This window comes from Thamnophis sirtalis, unplaced genomic scaffold, assembly GCF_051295495.1.
Source record: "Thamnophis sirtalis isolate CommonGarterSnake01/CBP01778 unplaced genomic scaffold, rThaSir2_p1.2 scaffold_12, whole genome shotgun sequence".
Classification (NCBI taxonomy): Eukaryota; Metazoa; Chordata; class Lepidosauria; order Squamata; family Natricidae; genus Thamnophis; species Thamnophis sirtalis.
This window is the reverse complement of record NW_028261392.1, coordinates 48,498,902-48,507,654: the sequence shown is the minus strand read 5'-3', so window position 1 is coordinate 48,507,654 and position 8,753 is coordinate 48,498,902. Positions and strand designations below refer to the sequence as shown.

The 8,753-nt window shown below is 38.7% G+C and overlaps 1 protein-coding gene across 2 annotated transcripts in view; it reads right to left on the bottom strand.

Moving 5' to 3' along the window:
• The window catches only part of NHS (NHS actin remodeling regulator), a 295,198-nt gene that overhangs the window by 150,345 nt on the left and 136,100 nt on the right, over positions 1–8,753 (bottom strand). The gene's annotated exons all lie outside the window — the stretch shown is intronic.

The following is an 8,753-nucleotide window of genomic DNA, read 5'->3' as shown; positions in this document are numbered from 1 at the left end:
TTTTAAAATATTATATAGGAATATGCACAATAATATTTCCTCTAATTTCTACCTCTATTCTAAATCTTCATAGCACAAATCTTATATTAGTAGATATTCTATTTCTATCCATCATTTCTTGCCAATTTTAGTATTTCAATTTTTGTTGATTATTTTGGCATGTTTTCCATACTCCTCCCTTGGAATTTTGTATCTCCATGCATCATTCATATTTGATCTAAATGTTTCCTCTTCTTCTACCTCTCACTGCCAAACCTTCACTATGCCTATCAGTGTATCTATCCTCACTTCAGGAATGTCCTTCTGTTTATCCAGTTCTATTTTTAACCTCTTAATGTATAATATGCCTGATCTATTTCATCCATTTTAATTGTGTCTTCTCCTTTTCTTTTTGGTTCATTTGTTGTTTTATCTGCTCTATTCTTTCCTTTGTTTTTTCTATTTTTTCTTCTATTTCCTGGGTTTCCTGTTTATTTTTCATTGTCATTTCCTGAGCATTTTCTGGTCTCACAATTATATCATGTACCAAATCCTTTATCTCCCTGTGGTTCTTTGTTATAGTTTCATGAATACTTTGAAACATAAATAATATTTCTTTTTGAAATACACTTATTTTTCCCTGTTGAAGCATTTTGTCTTATTTTAACGAGTCAAGAGTTTACTCAATAATCTACTAAAATCCCATACACCTGTATGTCTGTAACACCAAAAATCCAATATTAAAACAATTTAATCAGTCCCAAAATTATTCCTCAGGTTGCACAATATTTATAGTTCTTTATAGTCCTCAACTGGTCAGATTACTCCTTCCAAGTTCTCCAATAAGACTTTTTTTAAAAATTTCCTTCTTTTGTCGCTTTATGCAGTTATCAGATGATCCAACAGGTTTCCCCATGTCTTCGTAAGCCACATAGTCAACTCTTTAATTTTAATGATAATTTCAGGTATTTATAAGCCACTCTATTTAGCAATCTTCAAAAAAAAATTCCCCCCTTAGCCGTGAAACAAATAGGTATAAAACAGTATGCAAAAAACCAGTCTTCCAGGTGTTGTTTGTATTATTGATCTTCAGATTATTTCAAGGACATTCCCAGCTTTGTAAAAATAGAGTGTATATTCTTTCATCAGTAGATGGCATCATCACCTAAAATTTCAACACTATACCCAATCTAACAACTGAAAATCTGTTCTGATTTTCTTCAAGCAATTTCTTCTAATAATGAACCAAATCTTTCCAGCATTTTAAAATACCTTTTCAAAATATTGCCAATAAAATATTCAAGTTTAGTCTTTCTATATTTTAAAAATGTTGTATTCTTCCTTAGATTTCACTTTCTTTTGGGTCTGTTATCTTTCTCTAAGTGTTTGCTCTCCATTTTTTACCACTTTAGAGAGTCTATCTTTTCAGAGCTTTTTTTCTTTGGGGTTTGATCTCTAGTATAGAAATTGAAAATCACCTCACCCTGTTCCAGTCCACTATCCACAAACTGCTCCAGCGTATTTTTTTCTTCAGTTGTCCCAGCTTCACAGTGGCCATTATGGTTGCCTCTCCTCTTTGTTGTTGGATGGGACGGTAAGCCTCAGATCAAGTAGGAGAGCTACTGCTCTCCCCAAGGTTCAAGGTACCCCTCCTTTCTTCATCACCCCTTCAGGGTGACTTTAGCCCCTTAAGGGCTCTTCAACAAAGAGGGTTCAACCTAGGTTCACAGAGCCCCACTCCCTATGACTATCCCACAGTGATGCCAAACAGAAAGTCTGATGTAGTGTTTAATCATGCCAAACTGGGAGCTGGAAAATCTAAATTCTAGTCTTTCTTTAGCCATGAAGCCAGTTGGATATCTTTTGCTATGATTTTTGCTCAGACTGAGGAAAAGGGGTTCTAGCAAACCTTTTTGATAATATTGCCAAGAAAACTACAGTCATTAGGCATCAAAACTGACTGCAGGACTTCCCCCAAAAAACTTTTTAGCCTCCTTTCCTGATTTTCCTATGAAGGCAGACTGTGCTGAAATGGTACTTGTAAATTATTTCATGATTGAGAAGTAATTTCTATATGTTATTTATCTGCCTTGGTTTAGTGTTTAAAAATATTGCTTCTAAGTAAACATTCCTTTAAGAATCTTTGGCCTGCCACAAAATCAAAAAATAAGACTTTGAATTACTGATTGTCTTTTGGAAATCTATTCTATTCTATTCTATTCTAACTTGCTTTTTCCACTTACCACTTTCCACTTATGAAATATGTTTGACAATTCAGCAAAACATGCCTCTGCATAAATTGGCATAAGACCTTGTTTCAAAAGCATGCTTGGAAGGAATCTTTGTGCTTAAAATTGGCAGGTGTGATTACAGGATGGAAATAGATTCTGTTTAAAATAAAAGGCCCATTTGTTGTCACTGCTCATTTTGTAAGGGCTGGAATTTGTCTTCCTCTAAAATCTTTTTTGATACTGGAATTCTGCCCTTGGGCTGGAAAAAGTCGCCATCATGTCCTAATGGAATGAAAGCTGTGTAGCAGTAATCTCTTGGGAGACAACCAAGCAAAAATAGTTCAATATATGGTTAAACCAGTCAGCATCTTGTGTAAGACCAAATAAGCTTTTCTCTTAGGACCACTATTGCTCCCTCTTACTCTTCTCCCTGAACTCATCCCAACCCCATTGCTTAGAGGGGTTTTGGCTATTGTACAATGCAACATTTCTTAATCACTAAGATGCAGACGCTTTCTTTTTGGGAGCTGATAATGGTCTTTCTAGTCTGATGCTACAAATGATGAGTGAGGGATACTTGCTGTTTAACTGTGCTTGTGCTTCTTGAAGACATGAAATTATCCCTTTTGCTAACCTAAATGTGCAAGCCCTTGAAGTTTAGAAAGATATTTGCAAACATCAATGCCCCCTAAAATAATTGCTAGACTGCATGAGTGAGACAGGTAGGACTGTAATTCACAATATATGCATCTAAACATTCAATTTTATGCATATATTATTATATCAGTGGTGACATATTATATGTCACCACTGACATGTTATGTCAGTGGTGACATCCTCTGCCCAGATACTGTGTGTAGTTCTTCATTTTCATTTTATTGCAATTTAAAGAATACCTTACCATACCAATAAGTCCAGTCATTCCTAATGACTATTGCTGGTACAAAATTTAATTTTAGAAAAAAAAATCTTAGTGTAGACTTGAAATATTTAATGCATTAAGAAGTGTGTAATGCTGATGCTCATAATACTGGAAATCTATCTTCAATTAACAAAAGTGAAAAGTTGTTGCACAGAATATATTTTGAAGGTTAATATTTCTTCTTTAATGTGTTTTACATCTGTCTAAAGCAGGGGTGTCAAACTCAATTTCATTGAGGGCTGCATCAGGGCTGTCGTTGACCTCAGGGGGCTGGGCGGGCATGACCAACTGGGTGGGCATAGCCCACGGGGTGGGCATGGCCAGCTGGGTGGGCATGGCCAGCTTGATGCCACTCCCCAAACTGCTGGCATCTTTCCTCTTCACATTGGGTAGACCGGCCCAAAGCTATGCTGGCCTGATATTTCCTCTTCGCATTGGGTAGACAGTCAGAATGAAGTAGGCTCACCACATTAAGACAAGCAAAAACTATGTAGCTAAAGATTGTGATTTTTCCAATTTTGGCAGCACTCACCTTTTTCTCATTGCACAATATTGTATTCCAAACTGTTCTAGCTGGGAGAACGCGGTCAGACAAATGGAGGCGAGCCAGGACTTCAAGTCAGCTAACAGTTTATTTCTAACAGGTTGCCAAACTTCACATTCCGCGGACCAGAGAGGAAACTGTAGTACACAACACCCCTTCACACTTAGAATGCGCATGCGTAGTCCTTTAGGTGGCTCGGCCACCGCCGGACCCGCCCAGACCTTCTCAGGGCATCTTCCGCTGGTGGGACTGGAATAGTGCTGGCCCTGGCTGGAGACTTGGCCCTCACAGAGTCTGGCGCCGCTGGAGCCTCACGGGGAACCACTGGTAAGTCTTTTGGTGGACTTTTTATTAATTTCTCTAGCTCCTCTAGGGAGATAGACTGGGGCCTTGTGGCCTGTTCCTGACAGGCTTCCTGCCTGTCGGGTAGGCCCTGTGAATGCTTCGCCAAATTGGCACCCACTTGTCTATTTCTCAGCTGGTTTCTATAGTGCTTCCAAAACCTGCCATCCTCTACCTCTACCAAGTACGAGCATGGACCTGTTATTTTCCGGACTATGCCGGGGAGCCATAGCGGATGGCCCGAGTAGTTTCTAGCATATACTGGCGTGTCGATGGTCAACCCCTTGAGTTGACTGTGTGAGTCTAAAGGCCAATCTGGGGTGTATTCAGGGTGCAGTCTATCTAGTGTTGTCCTAATGCGCCGTCCCATTAAAAGTTCACCCGGGCTCTTGTTTGTAGTTGTACAAGGGGTGGCATGCTGCCACAGTAAATACCTATCCATGTCCTCTTGCCAGTTTAAGGGGCCAAACCTTCAAAAGAGAATTACTACCTAATAGAAAGAGTGGTGGTATGTCAGAATTCTTTGAATTCTAGTTTTTAGATAGCATACACACATTTGTCTGGCCTTTAGTCAGTCTTTCCTACCGCTTGAACACTAGATCATTAAGATCTACTTTCTATACATGGACTTTGTAATAACTATGGAAGTCTATGGGAGGAAGCTCAAAATATTAGGAAAGTTTTTGTCACTCTGATCCACAGCAGTTGCCGGATTCCTCTTGTTTATCCATCAGGATAAACTGATGTGACTAAGTAGAAATGTGTTCTGCGTAGATGCTTATGGGTTTAGCAAAAAGAAACAAAAGGGAAAAAAGGGTATAGGTAGGAAAGAGTTAAGCTTTTACATCATCACTCTTAATTCAAAGCACATTCAGGTTCAGTATAACAGTACTGTGAGGGCTATTAATGGCAATCCAGTACACCTGAATGAACAAACTGCAGGACAGTTTGTACAATAATTCTATGCAGGAGGAAAAATGACATAAGTTACAAGGGACAAAAAGTAATACCTTTTAAGATACAGAAGCAATAATTCTTAAGGCTGTGTGCTTTGATGTTGATCACAGATTGCATAAAGCTACAATTTCTCTCCTAGCAACATATTCCTAAATTTTTGCTGCATTTCATGGGGCTATATTTGGTCCTATGGCCTGCACAAAAATTCTGCATGTGAATTTCTTCCTTTGCTGTTGTCACTGCTTGAAAAATCCTGCTTGTCCAGACACCAAGTCAAAAATATAAAAAGTCAATGTACACAAAGATAGGTAAATATTGATAGTCTATCTATTACTGGCTTTGGTATGTGAACAAAACCACGGGGCAGATGTTGTGGAAGAGCTAGAAGGGAATACAGAAAATCCAGAAGAAAAAAGTTTTCTTTTCAGAAAGCTGTAAGAAAGACATATTAAACATCAAACTGTTTAAGATAGAGCTCAAATGGAAGAAGTACAGGTAATCCTCAAGTTACAACAGTTCATTTAGAGACCATACAAAGTTACAACATTTCCCCCCCACCCTCCGTCCAGTACTTATGACACAGTCCTGAAGTTACGAATGTTGCAGCACCACAGACGACCGCAAAGGCACTGCAACATTTGGCCTGGCTATTCCCCCCGCTGCCGGGTCTCCATAGGCACTGGGCCTGTGGATTCTCTCCTTAAGAAGAATTAGTGTAGTGTGTCTTTAGTTTCTTGGATTGCTTTGGTGCTTCAGGCCTTTGGTGCGATAACAGAGAATGGAGGCATAAAGTACCGCAAGATAATACGAGATCAGTAGCGCAAGATGTCATGTTACTGATCTCATAGTACTTTAGGTCTCTGTTCTCTGCAAATGGAGGCCTGGACAGGATCTGTGGCAAAAGCCTTTGTAAATGGAGGGAAGGCCTGAAGCACCAAATCCTTCCCTCCATTTGCTAAGCTTTTTTGCTGTCTTTACAAAAAGTCTTTGCCACAGTGCAGAAGGAGCTTCCACTGGGCCTCTGTTTATGGCAGCAAAGGACTTTCCTCTAGGCCAGTGTTTCTCAACCTTGGTCCACCTGAAGATGCGTGGACTTCAACTCCCAGAATTCCCCAGCCAGCAGAGCTGGCTGGGGAATTCTGGGAGTTGAAGTCCACGCATCTTCAGGTGGACCAAGGTTGAGAAACACTGCTCTAGGCCTTTGCCGATGAGAATGAAGCCCGGGAGGGGGGCATGCATCCCTCCAGGCCTCCGTTTACAGTGGCAAATGGCTTTCCTCATGGCCCTTGTTGATGAGAAACTCCCATCTTTGAAGGCAGGAGAACTTCAAGCTCCACTGCAGACCTTTCACAGTTCAAGGCTAAAAGTGTTTTCTAAGCCAGAAAAAACCCATCTGGGATAGGAGAAGGCTTTTGAAATTGACCCTTTTACTCCCTTGGGAAGCCAGGCACTCTCAGGCTGCTTTTTGAAGAAAAAGAAGAAGTAATTGAGTAAGTCCCTGGCTGGGGTGGGGCACCCAAACAAGTTCACTGTGGAAGAATCAGCCATTTTAAACAGTCAATAAAAGGTGCCACTGCTTCTTAGGCACTAGGGTAAATTTTGCATATTTACCTTTTATGCTGAAAGAGGCTTTCTCTAGTTGCAGCCTGTCCTTTCCTTTTTTGTGGAATTATCGTCATTTTTGAGGCTTTGTAATTTAAGATGGTGAGATGGAGGAACTGAGATATCCAAGCCAGACAAAGAAGCCTGATATAACTTGAAACTAAAGCATCGTGGAAACTATTCCTGAAATTATTTTTGTTAATTTTTGACTTAAATCTTTCAGAGAATTTTACTGACTTAACAGACTCGGTGTTCAGAGTTTAAAAAAGAAATCTCTGTATGAAGTGTGGAGACTTCTGCTAAGGAGGCTGAACAGTTTCATTCTTAACAGCTTCTGATTGGTCATCTGTGGTAAAGCTCTAAAACGTTTTTTGAGGCTTTTTAATAGAATAGTGCTGATTCACCACAAGAGGGAGCCAAAAGACTTATAATATTGCTAACTAAAGAACATTATTAGTCTTATTAAACCCAGTGTAATATAGATTTCAAGCCCATAAATCTGAAACTTTTAACTTTAAAACCTAAGTTTTGTCATTTTAAATCCAGAAAAAGGATGCAGAGAAAGAAGACAGAGAAACAGAGGTGAAATGCTACTGGCTCGGGCCGGTTCACTGGAACCAGTAGTAAAAATGCTACCGGTTTGCCCGAACTGGTAGTAAAAAAATGCTTTAAAAAGCTTTGTAAAAGTTCTGACAATCGCACTGTACAGCTGATTGTTGCACTGCTGATCGTCAGAACTTTAAAAAAAAACTTTTAAAAGCATTTTTAAACTACCGGTTCGGGCAAACCAGCCCAAACTGGTAGCATTTCACCCCTGTTTCTCTGTCTTCTTCCTCTGCAAGCAAACCAGTAGCAGACTTCAGAGCATTTCACGCCTGCAGAGAAATTAGAAAGATTATCAGGAGATATAGAACTCTTTATGCATGAGTATATGTCAAAAACTCACGAGCATATTCAAAATGTCAGAATAAAGCTGTAAGGTGTTTGATTCACTAGCTAGGGAACTATGGGTGGAAATCCACTGTCTGAAAGGAGATATGAAACAAATGATAGCCAGAGTAGATTGTATGAAGCATGGATTGGAGAAGACAAACTCTTTATATGAAGCTAAATTGGAAGAGATAACAACTCTGGAAGCTCAGATTAAAGAATTTCAATTAAGATTTTGTGGAATACTCGAACAACCAGGAGAAGATATCAGATTAAAATGGTGAAGGCCTTGGCTCAGTTCATTAATTAAGAGAAAAGCAAAATTGAGTTAGACAAGATATACAGAATAAACTTCAGATTTGCCACCATGAGAAAATTACAAAAGAATGTTATAGTTCATTTTTCAGGAAGAATAACAAGGGATCAGGTTCTGGATTGCTCAATTTTAAACACAGGCTGAAAATGGAAAATATAGATATTATTATCTTGAAGGAAATTCCGGTCAGAATTTTGAAAAAAAAAACATCCTGAAGCAGATAAAAAATTTATTCTGTTGGGTTAAATTGGAACGGGTGATACTTACCTATCATGAGCAAAGATTTAGGCTGAATTCCATAGAGAAAACTAAGGACTTTTTGATTAGACATAAATTAATTCCAGATCCAGGTGGAGCAATGGGTATAGAGCTTAAAGATAGAGATTAAATCTATCACATAGAATATTAATGGAGCAAATGCCCCATCTAAGCATAAAAATGATTTCATTGTTTGAGGAAACTTTATGTTGATATAGTCTCTCTCCAAGAAACACATACTAAGAAACAAGATAAGAAATATCAGATAAATAAATGACATGGAGATGAATTTATACCATTTGGTGTAAAAAAGATTAATGGAGTTGTTTTATATATAAAACCCCAATTTAAACCCAAGCTATTTATAGCAGATGAATGTGGCAGCTTTGTAGTAGTGGAAAATGAATGTAATGGAATAAAATAAATAGTTGTGTCTGTGTGTAGGCCAAATGATGATAGAAGCATATTTTTGAACATTTAATGGACCAGTTACTGCCCTTCTCGTATGGAAACTGGCTTATGTTGCAGGATTGGAAAGGAGTGACTACACCAGCTTTGAATAGAACATCCATCAAAGGGGTCAAACCCTCACAGGGTAAATTATCCAAGACTTTTTTTGAGATGATGGACAAACTAATATAAATAGATTTCATGGAGATATAAAAATGGGGA